Here is a 17750-nt window from a genome sequence, read left to right on the forward strand (position 1 = left end):
ACTGGTATGCTTTCAAACTGCTAGGTTGGCAGGAGCTGGGACAAAGCAACAGGAGCTCACTCCTTCACAGGGATTTGAACCACTGACCTTCTGATAGACAAGCCCAAGAGGCTCAGTTCAGACCACAGTGCCACACGTGTCCCTACCACTACTCAATGGTACGCTACTGCCTCTTTTTCTAGAAGAAAAGCACTGGTCTAAAATGTGGCATTTACCATAACAACTTCATGGTGAATACTGGCACCTTTTTTTTCCTAGAAGAAAAGCACTGTGTTTGATCCTAACAGACCCTCATCTTGCATAACCCCATAGAACTCTATCTATGGCACCCTTTGCAAATATGGTGCCCTCCCATAAACCCCAAACACCACAACATCTGGAAGGCACCTGGTTCCCAAGATGAGAGGGTGTTGGATGGAAGTGATGGGAATACAGTTAACTTTCACTTGTGTATCTCCTGCTGGTGCTAAGTATGAAATGAAATGCATTTGGTGGCCCAGGATCTCAGCTTTAATTCCATGTTGGATACTGGATAGATAGATAGATAGACAGATGAAAGCCATTGCAATTTGTGTGCAAACATATATAAACTCGAAAGATAAAATTGCCATATTAAATGAAAAATTAGGCAGACTAAAACTCTGCATCATCATGGCCTTAATTTAAATGTCACCTGTTGGAAATTTTGTGGCTTTTGGTGTCACCAGCTTATCTTGGTCTGCAAGGAGAAAAGTAATGTAATGAGAATACGAGACATACAGTAAATGGTGGCAAACATAGTCAGGGACAGAACAGCAGAAAACTAGGCCAAAAGGATGGAATAACAAAAAATTTAAAATTAAAATTTACCTGCCTTCATTCTTTACAGCATTCTGGCAATTCGAGAAAAGATCACTCCCTCTCCCCAATTCACACATGTAGCAAAGCATTTGGTTACATCAGGTCAAGGACTGAGCCAGTGTGTGGGATCAGTGTGGATAAAAAGGAGGGTTGTTTGCTCTGGAGAACGGTTCACGTTCTCTCACTGAAGCTTCACCTTGATCATGCTTCACCTTGGCTTCATATTGATCGCCTGGGCAAAATGTTTATCCCAATTCTAGAAAGTATTTGCTATTACAGGGGCAGCTTTAACAGCCCATATTCCTGGAAGCAAACCTCATAACAGGTCATAACGGTCCCATATGCGCCTCAGATGTGCATCATCGGCAGATCAATATGATTGCCCTGGTATGGAGACTTGAATCACACCTGTTTTCTGACATCGCGTAGAGACAGCTGCAGTTTCCTTTATTGTTTTGGCTTCTTCAAATGCTAGACATTTGGTTTTGCTCGCACCTAGATGTCGGGGAGCAGCATTGTTGGACCTGAAATCTTCCTTTCATATATCAGCATATTTTGACTGCCCTGCCTCCCTCCTCTTGCTTTGTCAACAACAAAATGTAACTTACAGTAAAGGCAACAATGATGCCCACTCTGTAAAGGAATTGTCTCACGGGACACAAGAATGCTGCTATTCTCAAGCTTTGCGTTTTCTCATTAAAAAGCTAGCTTGTTTCAGAAGCCTATACATTTTAATATGTCTGGCTGCATTCTGAGGAAAATAACAATGAAGGGGAACCCGACCCTGTCTCATGGGAAAATGGTTCTTTGAGACAACTTGTGAGGAAGCATATTCAGTATGCCTTTGTAAGGAATGTTATTTTTATTGTCATTTTAATCAGTTTTCATTTTAGTAAACATTGGGAATTTTCTCTAGAGCCTGTTCCAAGGCTTATCTTGCCCTCCAGAAGAATGACCATCACTGTCATGGTTCAGTTTTCCTTGATAATTGTTCTTGTTTCTCTGTTGTTACACTCAGGTACAGTGGTACCTTGGGTTACAGACGCTTCAGGTTACAGACTCCGCTAACCCAGAAATAGTATCTCGGGTTAAGAACTTTGCTTCAGGATGAGAACAGAAATCGCATGGCGGTGGCACGGCAGCAGCGGGAGGCCCCATTAGCTAAAATGGTACCTCAGGTTAAGAACAGTTTCAGGTTAAGAACACAACTCTGGAACGAATTAAGTTCTTAACCCGAGGTACCATTGTACTTTGTTTCCCCAAAACATTTAACAGATAGGAACAGTATGTGTGCATGGGGTACTATTTTGGCCTGTTGAATGTTTTGGTGAAGCAAAACACCCGAGCATGTGGTAAATAGAAAATCTTTCCTACTAGAGATTAAACACAGTCTAGGCACAGATTTGGAAAATGTTATGGCTTCTCTAGCATGAGACGAGTTGTTGTTTTTTTTTTGGGGGGGGGGTTAATACTGAGCTAACATTTTCAATATGGTTAGTCCCATTTTATAACTGTCAATGGGAACAAAGAGATTTTATGCTCATATCTGAGATACTTCCCGCAAGCAAACTCTTCTCAGTTTTGTGGGGATCTTTGAGAAATTGTCCTTTGAAGGGCCCCCTCCTAAGTTAGTGGATTCCTGGCCACAGGCTCAGTTTGAAGTGCTGGCCGGTGGCTCCGAGTCTCCCTTTAAAATTCCCCACAGTGCTTTGGAGCAATGCTACAACAGGGGCATTCTGAGAAATTTAAAATGGCACTTTACAGACTCAGAACGCACTGTAGCCAGGACTGGCGGGGCAGGAATATCACATTGTAAGTACTTGGGGAGTAGGAGAAAAATAGCAGCTAAGAATAGAAACCCACTATCTTTGGCCAATCGCTTTAGGTCTTTTTCGGCTACCTTAAAATGTTCCAGAAAGGCTGCCCTTTTTTAGGGTGTCACATGCCCTGCACTGGCCTTGCTCCACACCCCACATCCTCCAACATCCCACTGATCCAAATAGGGACACTCATAGAATCATAGAGTTGGAAAGTGTCCTGAGGTCATCTAGTCCAACCCCCTGTAATGCAGGAATCTCAGCTAAAAACATCCATGAAGCAACTCAGTTTTTTCTTTGGTTCCAAGCTTTCATGGGAGCTAGTTGACTCATGCCACAGTGCCGGACCAAAAAATGGGACATTCTGGGATCCAGTCAGAAGCCGGGATGGCCTCATCCCAGTATACCTGAAGGAGTGTCTCCACCCCCATCGTTCTGCCCGGATGCTGAGGTCCAGCGCCGAGGGCCTTCTGGTGGTTCCCTCACGGCGAAAAGCAAAGCTACAGGGAACCAGGCAGAGGGCCTTCTCGGTAGTGGCGCCCTGTAGAACACCCTCCCATCAGATGTCAAAGAGATAAACAACTACCTGACATTTAGAAGACATCTGAATGTCTTCAGGGAAGTTTTTAATGTGTGACATTTTAATGTATTTTTAATCTTTGTTGGAAACCACCCAGAGTGGCTGGAGAGACCCAGCCAGATGGGCAGGGTGAGGAGATTTCACCCCTCCCATACTCAAGAATCACCTCATCAGTCTCCTGACTCTGAGGAGAGGAGGAGGCGTGTTCTTATATCTGCATGTTCCAATCCAGCACTCAGTCTGAGATAGTGTGAGACTCACTGTGTGTGAGAGAGAGACTCTGAGAGAGAGAATCAGCCAGTGAGTGAGTGAGTCAGCAAGTCAGTGTAGAAAAAGACTGAGAATCTCCATTTGTATATAGTGTATAGAACAGTAGCTGTTAGAGAATAAAAGAAGATATTCTTCAGCACTGTCGTCTGAGTATTTATGCTCTGCTGTACTTCTGCTGCACAACGACTGTTTTCTTGGAGAAGTGGTTTGCGGTGCTCACAGCTCTGAGTTGTGAGTCCACGGCACTTGGACCTGTTCTACAGAGGAAGGTGGTCTCTGGAAGTGCCAACCAGCTCGCCTAGCCCAGTCGGGGCTGAGGTGGACGAGTCCAGTTGGTGACACTGGCTCAAGGGCGATGCTGACATCGGTTATGGGCCCAGTCGTTGTTCCAGTTGTACCAGTCATCCCAGTCGTCCCAGTTGCCAGAGGTTTCTGTTGCTGATTGCCGGACGGCGGAACGGAGGCTGCATGCTGGACTGATTTGTGGTGCCCAGAAGCAGAGCTGTTTTGGAGCAGAGTGTTCCGCTGTTGCTGTTGCTGTTGCTGCTGCTTGATTTATGGAGGTATGTTGCTGACTGCCAAAGAAAGAAGATAGCATCCCTGTTTGCCTGTTAATTGCGCTCTGAGTGGGAGAGAGAGTGGCTGAAGGAGTCAAGGCTTTATCTGTGTTGCACGAGGGAAGTGTCTTGCTCTAAGTAATAGCAGACATGGCCTGTGCACATTCTGGCCAGATGGCTCTGTCTTTTCCTCTCCTGACGCCTGAAAGCTATGCAGTATGGCAAGTGAAGATGAAAGCGTTTTTGCAGAGGGAAAAGCTATTTCACACTATAGAAGATGACCCTCCTGATAAGGATGATGATGAATGGCCTGAGTGGCATGCTGCAGACATGAGAGCCCGAGGGACAATTGTTTTGAGTGTTTCAGATCACTTGCTGGTTAATTTAGAGGGTGAAGAAACTGCACGAGCTGTTTGGCATAAGCTGAGACATATGCATTTGAGGCAGAATGCTGGTTCCAGCGTGATTTTCTTCAAGAAACTGTGCAGGCTTGAGTTGGAGAAAGGTGGTGATTTGCCTAGCCATCTATCTGAGTTAAAGCGTCTCAGACAGGACCTTGTTCAGCGAGACCTGGCTATTTCAGAGGCTGTGTTTGCAATGCTCATGATAAATAGCCTAGATGATTCTTACGATGGAGTAGCTGCCCAGATTTCTACAATGCCTTCTGACCGGCTAACGGAAGATTATGTGTCTAGCATGCTCCTGAATGAGTGGGATCGCAGACAGGCTGTTAGAGAAAGCCGGGGAAATGGTGCTGTTAAAAATGTGCTTGAAAATGTGCCTAAGTCTCCAGCAGGGGAAAGTGAAAGTGAAACTGCTGCTGTTAAAGCACTAAAGGAGAAGCGGTGCTTTTCGTGTGGAGCACAAGGCCATTTGAGTTTTCAGTGCAGCAAGAAAACTTCAAAGAAGAAGGGAAACTTCAGAGGCAGAGGGGGAGGAGGACGAAACCCCCAAGCACCTGCTACTTCAAAGGCTTTGATCTCTCGCTGCTGCAATCAACGTGGGCGGAGTTTCTTCGTGGTCGACTCTGGCTGCACGAACCACGTAGCCAAAGATAAGGATCTCTTTGTTCAGCTTGAGAAGCAAGAGAAAGAAATTAATCAAGCAGATGGGACGGTTCTCACGAGTGTGGCTAAGGGAACTGTGTTCTTAAAGAGCCTGAATGCAACAATTAAGAATGTCCTGTATGCGCCTGATATTCAGGACAATTTGTTAAGTGTTTCCCAGCTTGAGCGTCAAGGGTTTAAGGTGGTGTTTGCTAAATCTCGCTGTGAAATTCGTCGAGATGGCAAGCTCATTCTGTATGCAAAATGTGTTAATGGTTTGTACCAATTGCCTTTTGTTTCAGGTACAGGTACTGCAGAAGCAACTAAGAAAGAGTGCTGCAATTTGTCTGTTGATAAGAATGAGAAGTTGCATGACCAATGTATTCATTATTACCACCGTGTTTTTGCTCATTTGAATTTCCAGGCTGTGGCAAAAATGCCTGATATGGTTCAGGGTATGAAGTTGAAAGAATGTCCCTACCACATGAAATGCGTTTCTTGTGCGGAGAGTAAGGCAAGACAAGCTCCCAAAGGTACAGAGTCTGGGAGAGAGGCCAAGAAACCATATGAAGTCATTCATGCTGACTTAGTGGGGCCTCTAGCGCTCTCTAGAGGCAATTCAAGGTTTTTCATGGTTTTGATAGACTCCTATTCAAGATATGTTTGGGTCTGTATGCTGCAGAAAAAGTCTGAAGCCTTTACCAAGTTTCGACAGTTTTGTAAATGGCTCAGAAATGTACATAATGAGAACATACGTTGTCTTTTCAGTGACAGGGGAGGTGAGTTTTGTTCAGAGGAGTTTGAGAGTTTTCTCTCTGAACAGGGCATTGAGCATAGGACTGCCACGCCCAGATCACCCTGGCAGAATGGTTTATGTGAGAGAGTAAACCAGACCTTGCAGCAAGGAATCAGAACACTGTTACACGATTCGGGGTTGCCCAATCCCTATTGGGCCGAAGCTCTTTCGTTTTTCTGTCACGTGTACAACAGGAGGTACCAGTCCGCAGTAAATTGCACCCCATATGAGATGCTTCACGGAAGGAAGCCATGTGTAAAGCATTTTAAAATTTTTGGATCAGAGGTTTGGGTGCACACCTCGCAGGGTGACAAACTGAGCAAGCGTGGAGAACATGGTGTTTTCCTAGGATATGAGAAAGGGTCTTATCGTGTCCTGATCACAGACACGAAAACCATCAGGCTGACCAGGAGTATTGAGGACAATCCACAATGGGACAGAGTTGGCGTTTTTCAGTGCCATCCCATTTGTGATGATGGTGCAAAAGGGGCAAAGACAGTTAAGAGGGAGGCAAGTTCTGATGTGATTGATAACTCTGATGCCGATGTAGTTTCGGATAGTGGCACAGATTATCAGAGCCCAAAAGCCTCAGGAGAGTCTGACGCAGATGCAGACTTAGCAGCTTCATATACTTTAGCTCCCCATTCTCTCAAAGAGGAGGAAGCACCAGAACAAGAGGATCAGAGAGTTTTGCGCAGATCCGAAAGAACAACCAAGGGTGTACCACCGAAAAGGTTTTCTGAAGAGTTCGCCAAGACTGCGGTCACGGGCATCTCTGGTGTGGTTTCTAAACCAGGCAGAAAGTGTGCTGAGAGTAATAGCACAAAACACTTTATTTATTTCCTTACCTGACCTAAAGTGGTTTATGTGTAATATGTTTAAAGGATCAGGATTGAAGGAGCAAGCGTGTTTGAATACTGAAAGTGGTTTGTTCAAATCTGCCTAAATGAGCAATGTTAATTTGTATCAGAGAGGAAGAAACATGTATGAAGATTTTTCTAGAAGCTGCTTATTCATTTGAGTGTTCACAATGTGTATTTTGTGTAAACTGCAGATTGAGGTTTATGTTTTAACTCCTTCCTAATGGACACAGAGTGGTTACAGTGATTGTTTAATGGTATTGTTAAAGTGTCTTAGATAAAGGGGGAGAGAGGTAACTGCAGATATGTTAACCAAGGTTGTAAGCAGAGAACAACCTTTTGGAGTGTGTGTGTAAATTGCAGTTATGTTAAAGATTCTTGGAATGGTCGGATGAAATGGGGGAGGATGAGGAGATTTCACCCCTCCCATACTCAAGAATCACCTCATCAGTCTCCTGACTCTGAGGAGAGGAGGAGGCGTGTTCTTATATCTGCATGTTCCAATCCAGCACTCAGTCTGAGATAGTGTGAGACTCACTGTGTGTGAGAGAGAGACTCTGAGAGAGAGAATCAGCCAGTGAGTGAGTGAGTCAGCAAGTCAGTGTAGAAAAAGACTGAGAATCTCCATTTGTATATAGTGTATAGAACAGTAGCTGTTAGAGAATAAAAGAAGATATTCTTCAGCACTGTCGTCTGAGTATTTATGCTCTGCTGTACTTCTGCTGCACAACGACTGTTTTCTTGGAGAAGTGGTTTGCGGTGCTCACAGCTCTGAGTTGTGAGTCCACGGCACTTGGACCTGTTCTACAGAGGAAGGTGGTCTCTGGAAGTGCCAACCAGCTCGCCTAGCCCAGTCGGGGCTGAGGTGGACGAGTCCAGTTGGTGACACTGGCTCAAGGGCGATGCTGACACAGGGTACAAATAATAAATTATTCTTATTCTTATTCTTATTCTTATTCTTAAATTCCAGATGTCCCACTCAAATTGGGATGGTTGAGTGGTTTGACATCCTCGGTAAGAGGACGTGAATATGTCATTGAACTTTAATAATGACTCTTGCTTGGAGTATCGAGAGAGAGGTGTGTGCATGTATGTATAGAAATTAGCCTACATTTATATCCATTGCTCCGCCCACCTTTGCCTTTGGCCCTGCCCACTACTGTCATGTGACCTCTGGAAGGTTGCCTAGAAGTGAATGTGGGAAAGTGAACTGAGAAAGGTCCTTCCCTCCTCCTCCGTAGACACTCTGGCACATTCTCAGCACATTCGGCTCACGTGCAGAGTTCCCAAGGCAGCACTATCTGCCAGCAGAAAGGTATGCTTTCCAGATGGTCAGGGTGGTCCATATTGTGCAAAGCTCCAAGTGTTATGGCTGCCATTTGGAGCATCCATGTGAAAGCCAAGCACGTGTTTAAAGCTCTACCTTTGAAATCAGTGGGACTTCAAGGTGCCTTCAGTGGGATTTCGAGTTTGGCTGCATCACACCCTCTTGCATCAATAAATCAGAAATGGAAAAGAGCGATGGAAAGAACTTCCTTAATTTTAACACATAGTACTGTGTTTTTCTGTGTTTAACACACCCCTGTGTATAAGAAAACCCCTATTTACCAAATTAAGGGGGGATTGCCTACCTGACCGCCACTGCCAATCGCACAACTCGCCAAAGCCACCAATCGTCTTCCCGCTTGCCACCAGCCACCGCCAATTGCCAACCCAATTGCTGCAGTAGCCGCCAATTGCCAGCAGGCCTTGCCGCAGCTGCCAATCACCCGCCCAATTGCCACAGCAGCAGCCAATCGCCAGCAGGCCTTGCCACAGACACGAATCACCTGCACAATCACCGCTGACAATCTTCTGCTCGCGGTTGCCACCAATAGCCCGTCCCCCCTCTGCACTATCCATATATAAGTTAACCCCCAATTTTAAATATTTTTAAATAATAAAAAAGTTGTCTTATACATGGAAAAATACTGTACTTTAGTGACAAATATTTGCATTGGTTTTAGAACCAGTTCAAGTAGCCAAATTCTGTTGTCATAAAACTATTGAAACCCTATTGGAAAATTGTTTGTGAGCTTGTCTAGTGCAAATTAGATCTATTTGGGAAGTTTACATTATTTATTTACTTCTATTAGTTAATCATCACCATTATTATTCATTCATCACTTCTTCTTTTTACAAAAAATCTCAAAGCGACCTACAAAGATTATGAAAGAAAAATGGTCATGCACATAAACATAGACATGACAGTATTGTTGTTTTCTTTTCCTGGTTTTTATGTATACAAATTCAGGCTGGCCAGCACTCTGTCCTCCACTCTCAGGTGTTCATCAAGCAAACCATCATAAGAAACTTCACTGCACTGTCTCCATAAAAATCTGAATCATTTTGCAGCGGCTTTATCAGACCAGTTGTCTCTTTTGCGTATTTGGTTCATCACGAGCCAAGGGAAGGACTGGGACGGGGTGTTGTGTCTGCGCAGGCTGTCTGTGACCTTAAATACAAGAAGCCTCTTGTGAAGCTTTGAGGACTGTGGTGACTGTGTGTGGTTAGACAAATGCTTTGTGTGGATATAGTTAAAAGGGCATGCGAGCAGGTGGCATTCCCAAACGCCTCCAAATAAATCTGCACATGCTGTATAAGGTCAAACTTACCCGTGCTTGGGGTTTATTGGTAGCTGAAATAGTAATAACAGACCCTTGTGTCCCTACTTGAGGTCATAGATTTCGGCACACATTGTTAACAGTGGGACAGTGGAGAAAACATAAGGGCAGGTTGGAATCTCATAGGGCTGTTTTGTGCGCTGTTGTCAAGGGAAGCTATCACAAAATGGGCGGGCAGGGGGGCCAGGAAGGGAAGAGAAGAGAAGAAAGCAAAATAAAACATTAAAAACCCTTTGAATATGACATTTATTTATGCAGATAGCACTTTTATTTTGCCATTTAGGCAAAAAACGTCTCTCAGAGTAGCTTACCTGTTCCGTAGTAGAACAGCTCCTGCCTTCAGGCTTACAGTCTAAAAGAGAAGACACCGAAGGAAAAAGGGAAAGGGAGGGAGAAGGAAAAAGAGAAAACGCAACCTCAGTGCCACTTCTTAAAGATATAGTTCTAACAAAGTCCAGCTGTGATGCAAACAGTTCAGGTAGCCTGATGGAATGACTGTTACGAGGCAAGAGTTGAGGGAGGGCAAATGGCGGCTCCTCCCTCAGTCAGGGTCCCTGCCTGCACCCTGATCTTAAGCTGCAAGTGAGAAAAGGCTCAGCTAGAAGGGCCCACCCTAAACACAGCAAATGAAAATGGTGCCCATTTTTAAACATACAGAACCACAGTTGCAACCACATTGGACTTCTTCACCCATTAACGCTTTTCAGATATACATCTAAAAATGTAAAAAATGAATCAATGTCCACCCACCTGCACTTTCCGGGAACAACCCCCCCCTCAATCTGGCCACTATGAGAACATGATACTGAACTGGATAGGCCATTGGACTCCTCCAGCAGCCCTTTCCTTATATGATATTTTTTGTTCCTACAAGCTATTCCAACTGAACAGGTCTCTGCCATGGGTGTCTATTTTGAATGGTTTTGATATTACAGTGGTACCTCGGGTTGCATACGCTTCAGGTTACAGACGCTTCAGGTTACAGACTCCGCTAACCAGAAATAGTACCTCGGGTTAAGAACTTTGCTTCAGGGTGAGAACAGAAATTGTGCTGCGGCGGCGGCAGGAGGCCCCATTAGCTAAAGTGGTGCTTCAGGTTAAGAACAGTTTCAGGTTAAGAACGGACCTCCTGAACAAATTAAGTACTTAACCTGAGGTACCTCTGTAATCTGCTCTTATTGCCTGTGTTTATTGCACAACTCCCATCATCCCTGACTATTGGACTGATGGGAGCTGGAGTCCAAGAACATCTAGAAGACACCACATTGGTTTTCCTTGGTGGAGGCAATGCAGAATGAGATTAATATGGTGCAGTATAAGACAGTTTCCTTTGAGGGTCTCAGGCAAAAGGCTTTCCCAGTCTACTGGAGGTGCCAGGGATTTTTTTGCATTCCAAGCCCTGTGCTTCAACACTGAGCTGTGGCCATTCCCAATCATGCTTTGCAGTGTATTAATTTCCCTAACTTTTATGGCTTAAGTCTGCACTTAATTAAAAAACAACAACCACAAACCCATTGAACCATAAAACATTTTAGTGTCAGCTGGTTTTGGTGGCTGGAAAGCAATCAATGCCAACATGCATTTGCAGACTATTTCTATGAATGCCATACCAAATCACATGACATTTTATGCAGAAAACAAATGGAAAGCATGACGCTGTAATGTGACACACACATATACACACACACCACACACATGCACATGTTCCATAAACAACATAGCTAGAAAGTGGCTTGCGCTTTACTTAATGTGTGAAACCCTTTGCCTTTTCAAGTGCTTAGGATTGTAGATTAAGTAGTTTATGGAATACATCTTAATCTGTTTACATGGGTATCTTAACAGAGATCATTGAAGGTTCTGATGATTTACAACAGCAGTTGATGTAGCAGCACTTTTATATAGATTCTATCCAAACTGAGTTTCATTTGTGTGTTCCACTGGACAGAATGATGGGATTTGCAGAAGGTAGGGAGAAAAGAAACAAGCTGTCTCTCTTTGAAGCAGCGATTGTAGAGCCATCCTATGCACATTTGAACAGAAGCAAGTCTCACTGTGCCCTCTGGGTTTACTCACAAGTAGGAATGGGGGAGAAATTCAATTCAGTTTGTCTTTAAAGGTGAACCTACCCAATTCACACTTTTTGAAACAACACACAAACACACAACCATCCTTTGAAATCAGCATGTCTATGAATTTTGCAACACACTTCTCCAGCCAAATAGTGTGTAGAAAAATGCACATACTAGGGTAAAGGGTGTATGTATTTGTATGCATGTGGCGGTGAAAGTAACATACAAAAATCCATTATATTAGGTGAAATTGGTTAGCCAAAATGTGCATGTTAGATAAAATTCTGTATATTAGGAGAAATTCACCCAGACATGCTGATGAACTTTCAGGAGGATTAAAAAAAATATCTTGCAAACTGATGTGGGAATGTGGAGAACTGAACTTGAGATAGGAAAAATGAGAAACTGAAGTTGACGGATTTGCTCATTGCAGCAGCTAGCAAAATGTGTATAGACCTGCAGCCTAAAATTCATTGTGGGTGGTTTTCTGGGGTCCAGGATAGGATGAACATCATTGTCAATGGTTGCAAGAAGCATGCACAAATTTCTGACCAAGAAAAGCTGTTAGCCCCATTTCTACCTGCTGGGTGTGGCATTTCTTTCTCTCCGTGCAATAAAATTGTTGTCTGCAGAGAGAGACAGGGAGGGAGGGAGGAGTAAGAAGAGTTAAATGTAAACAAAGCCCAGAAGAGAACAACGCAAATAAGCAGCAGGCTGGCACCTCCAGGGAACCTTAGCTCCTTCTCCCTGTTGGAAACTATTAAAGACATTCTAAGTCTCACCAATGGTTAATTCACACCCTAGCGTCTCTCTTTTAAAAATTAGACACCACCCAGGCCATTTCCAACATGCACACCATTATTTCTCACTCGGTTTCTAAAAGCAATTTCCCTTTCTTGCAATCCTGCATAGTGTTTGCGTTTTTCTTATCCTCCAAAACTCATTCTGAGAAGCCGACCAACACTCAGTAAGCCTCATTAAAAAGCAAGAAGCCAAAACAACATATGGAAAAACAACACACCCACACACCCCTTTATCTCGGGCCCTCCATGACCTCCTTCAGGTCTTGTGTCTGGCTAGAGTGTGTCCTTGACCTGTGACAATATCTCTTGCTTGTCTGGATGGGCAGATGGACTTGCAGAACCTCTGACTGTAGAGTCCGGGCAAATAGTCACATCTGTTGCTACACCCCTGGCAGCCCTTGGAAGGTGGCGCATTCAGGAAGGTGGCCTTTAGGTTACAAAAGGTTCCCCCACCCTAACTGTCAAGTAAGGTAAGTGGCAACCCCTCCTGAAGACTTCAAGGGGGGAAAATCTTCTTCAGTTCCATGGTTTTCCAGAAAGCTCCACCCATCCCTCCAAAAACCAGAAAAGACATTCATGAAATTTCCAGCACAGTTCTAGTTTGTGCACGTCTTAGTTCATTGGTAGCATTCACACTCCACTACACAGAAATAGCTCCAAGTCTTTATTCCCCTCTTCCTCCTTCTGTTTCTTCTTTTCATCCTTGCTCTTTATACCTGAAGTCCCCCCCACGTGGGTACATAATGCTAGGCTTTGCCACTTGTGGTTAACCTATAAAGACCGATAGCCACATTCCCTTCTAGGGGCCATATACTAGTGATGGCTGGCCAGAAGCAAAAGTACAGTAAGCATAGCATTAAATGTAGACTTCACCTTTGCACAGTAGGCTAGTTTCTTCACTCTGTCTGCCATTTAGGCAAGCAAGAAGCATCATCAGAGTTCAATGGCACTTTCAAGCTAGAGAAAAGCACTGAAGGGACAATGAGGAGTGTGGCTTGGGTGTGTGTGGTCTTGGGAGAGTTCTGAGGGCCATACAGAGAGACCTGGAAGGCCACATTTGTCCTGCAGGCCTTGAGTTCTTCATGCTTGCTATACACAGTGACTGAAATGAAGGCTGGCTGTACCTAAGCTTTCAATGAAATGGAGACGTGTTTTTTGTTTTTTTGTATGAGAACTGATATTTACTGGCACAGTAAAGTGATGGCCAGGATGAAAACTCAACCCCAAATCAGTCTACAGTAAAACTCTCATTTTAACTTACTTTCAGGTTTGTCAGAATGGGCCCTCAGTTACTGCATTTTGTGCCACATAAGGAAGAAAGTAGAGTAGACTGAAGAAGAAGAAGAAGAAGAAGAGTTTGGATTTGATATCCCGCTTTATCACTACCCTAAGGAGTCTCAAAGCGGCTAACATTCTCCTTTCCTGTCGTCCCCCACAACAAACACTCTGTGAGGTGAGTGGGGCTGAGAGACTTCAGAGAAGTGTGACTAGCCCAAGGTCACCCAGCAGCTGCATGTGGAGGAGCAGGGACGCGAACCCGTTTCCCCAGATTACAAATCTACCACTCTTAACCACTACACCACACTGGTATAATCATTAGAAGGATGATGAACAAATGAAGCGGAAAGAGGATGGGTGCTTGTGTGGGTTTTTTTGAATGGATGCGTGTCCATGCATGCATGCAAGAGAAATAGAGAGACAAAGAGAATAAATGGAAGGGAGAATGCCACAAATTATTATTATTGTCATTTATTAATTTATATGCCACTTGTATGCCGAAGTGGTCCAAACACTCCGCCCAGAGGAATACAACTCTTGACCCTGAAACACTCGCCTGCTTCTGATATGATGGGTCCTTACCATTTTCTTTTCTTACATTAGGATGCAGAGAAAATTCGGCTCCATTAGATACGGCTACAAAGGAGAACTGAGTTTCAAAAGTTTGCCGCGTGGATGCACCGCCCTCCGTTTTCCTATATTTCCACCCTTGTCTGGTGAGATGAAGACCTAAGCTGGAAAGCTAAATCCTGACTTTCTCTTTCCCCCTTTTTTGGACCTCTGCCTCAAGCATAGGCAGTCATGCTTTCTGTGGTGACTGCTAAGGATGACTTTCTTATGACCCTGTCTAAGCTGATGCTCTTGGGTTCTTGAATGTAAATAATCTAATAGACTTTAGCCAACAATTCCCAAAGGAGATGCAGCTGTAGTGCTATTACTTGTGGAATAACAACCAAACCAAAGCTATTCATGCTTGAGGCTGCACTGTATTCATCATATGATACACACAGGGAAACACAATATTGTAGCAAAACATCAGCTAAACAGATACTTGAGGCATAGGTTATGCCCACAGAAATGTAGGACACATATTTCTCCAAATACCATTAACACACATAAGATTTGTTCTTGCAACGTTTCCAGTGGGAGCTGATTTATGCCCCCAAATACTTTCTTTTCTTTTACTGGAATTAAAAATGATCTGAGCTGCAGTGCGCTTGGGCTGCTAAGTGCAACCAGTTAGGCTGCTTAAATCTCGTTGACTGGAATTGCATTTTCAGGCCGTCTTAGCTGCATGCCGAACCGTACGCCTTCGACAGCAAATAACCAAGCAAGGAAATTATATGCCGACAAATGCACCTGAGCATCCCTCCCCCCTCCCCGTTCTCCCCCGGGCTTTCAGCCATGAAAAGGAGCAATTGTACAGCATCCCATATCGAGAAGCACTGATTTGGCTTCCAGGCAGCACAGGCTTGTAAGAAATGAGAAAACTGAAGGGCTTTCTGAACTTTTATAGAGGATCAGGAGTAAGCTGTTTGGCACAGGTGTTTCTGTAATTATGATACACTGGAAAAATTCATGGTGATCCACAAGCACTCATGCTGAGGTCACAGCTGTTCCAACACATACTTCTCTGTATATGATGCTGTGCTTTAGAGTTAGCACACTTGGTTCTGTGTCATGTTAAAACAAACAGGTTTTCCCCACCCCGAAAACAGGCTTCAGTGGTGCTAATGGATGGCGGCTGCAGGATGGTGGCTTTGATTTTTTTTAATCGCTGTTCCTTTCAGTGCAATGCTGGTATTGGACAGTATCCTTTGCGTTCTGCTGGTCTCCACCCATCACTAAAAGGCTTAGAGGCTATCAGACACCTTCCTGAACTTTTCTGCGATGCAACAGATCACATCGTTTCTGTTGTCCAAAGGATGGCATAGAGCAGGGAAGGTGACGAAAGTACTTCTTCACACAGTGCACAGCTAAGCTCTGGAACTCACAACCACAAGGTGTAGCAGGCTTTAAAAGTGGATTTAGCAAATCCATGGAGGATAAAGCTATCAGTGGCTACTAGCCCTGTTGGCTATGTGATCTCCAGTATTGGAGGCAGTGAATATTCATTGCTGGGACCATGAGAACCCTATTGTGCTTATGGGCTTCCCATAGGAATGCTAGACTTTATGAGTCTTTGGTCTAATATTGAATAAACAAATAATACTCTGGCAGTTGTCTGGGTCTCAGACAAAGGTTTTCCTTTTCACCAGCTACTTGATCCTTAAAAAGAGAGAGAAAGAGGTCCAGCGCTGAGGGCCTTCTGGTGGTTCCCTCGCTGCAAGAAGCCAAGTTACAGGGAACCAGGGAGAGGGCCTTGTTGGTAGTGGCACCTGCCCTGTGGAATGCCCTCCCACCAGATGTCAAAGAGAAAAACAACTACCAGACTTTTAGAAGACATCTGAAGGCAGCTCTGTTTAGGGAAGCTTTTAATGTTTGATGCACTATTGTATTTTAATATTTTGTTGGATGCCTCCCAGAGTGGCTGGGGAAACCTAGCCAGATGCTGTATAAATAAATTATTATTATTATTATTATTATTATTATTATTATTTATTATTATTATTATTATTATTAGAGAGACCCTGGCATGGATGCAAATCCGCAGCAGACCTTGCAGATGCTGAACAGCACAGAGCTGGTTTTGGCACACGCTGTCTGAGTGAAGGATGCAGAGCTCTGCCTCTGCCCTTAATTCCACCCCACATTGAGAAGATGGGCTTAGCCTGTATTATATTAATCCTAGGGTGCATTGTGCATCTGCCAGGCAGCACTTGTGCTGCAATTTGGGATAAATCCAAACAGTAGCTGGTTGGCTGGATTTATTCCTATCTGACTTCTTAGAGCAGAAAAGGAGGAAAGTTAGCAATAGTACAAGTATGGTTGACAAAGGGCTAGATAATCCACAGAGGAGAGGTGTCTCAAAGGCTATTTAGTTAAGATTATCAAGGGACTGCAATCTCATGCTTAGTCTATGATTGCCCTGTTTCTATTACGCTCCCCAGGAAACCTCCAGTATCAATTACTCTTAATGACAGGGGTCTTCACCGGTTTTGAGAGAAAGAAAATCTCAAATATATTCTTCTTGTCTGCTTGTGGATATGTACTTTTACATTCTGCTAACTCAGATGGTGATGATTATAAAATGCATTGATGGATGATGACGACAACAACAACAACAACCCGGTCCAAGATAAGCACTTTTAACTGCATACAATGCAATGAGATAAACTGAAGCATGGGTTTAATTCTCTTGCAGAAGTCAGTGAAACTTAAAAAGTGCTACATTTTGGTAGGAAGATACAGTGGTACCTTGGTTTAAGAACAGCCCTGTTTATGAACTATTCCGTTTACAACCTCCGCAAAACCGGAAGTAGTGTCCCGGTTTGAGAACTTTACTTCGGTCTAAGAACAGAATCCAAATGGTGGAAGGGCACCAATGGCAGGAGGCCTCATTAGGCACAATCATGTGCCTTGGTTTAAGAATGGTTTCGGTTTAAGAACGGACTTCCGGAACGGATTAAGTTCGTAAACCGAGGTACCACTGTACTTTGAAAACAGCATCACTCAAAGCTAAATTTCAAAAGCACAACTTGGAAATTCTGGGAAACTGATGTTTTGCTGAATTTAGGATTTGTGTGGAATTACATTTCTATCCTTTTGGGCATAGCTGGCTAGACTCTAATATGACCTGTAGTGAATATTGTGTGTTCTTAGAGAGACAACTAGTGAGAGCTGCCAATCAATCATTTTATTCGTGTGCCGCCTTTCCAAAGCTAAAACCATGCTCGAGGTGGCATACAACATATAAAAAATTACATAAAACTGCAAACATAACAAAAGGAGTCATAAACAATAAACAAAACATCAGAAAGTATACAACTAAATTGAACAATTTCTACATAAATCATAACAATTTCCACATAAATCGAACAATTTCCACATAAATCATAAGATCTAAAATTAAGATATTAAAAAATGACATCAACAGTGACAACAACCCCCTAAATAATACCCCAGCCCAGTTGTATGTAAGGAGTATGGCCAACCGAACTTCATTTTCACTTTGTGGCAAATTGGATTAGCACAGGAGAGAACTGTGGTCTTGCCTCTGGTTCATCAGACA

Source organism: Podarcis tiliguerta, assembly GCF_965153285.1.
Source record: "Podarcis tiliguerta genome assembly, chromosome: 11".
In the NCBI taxonomy this organism is placed as follows: domain Eukaryota; kingdom Metazoa; phylum Chordata; class Lepidosauria; order Squamata; family Lacertidae; genus Podarcis; species Podarcis tiliguerta.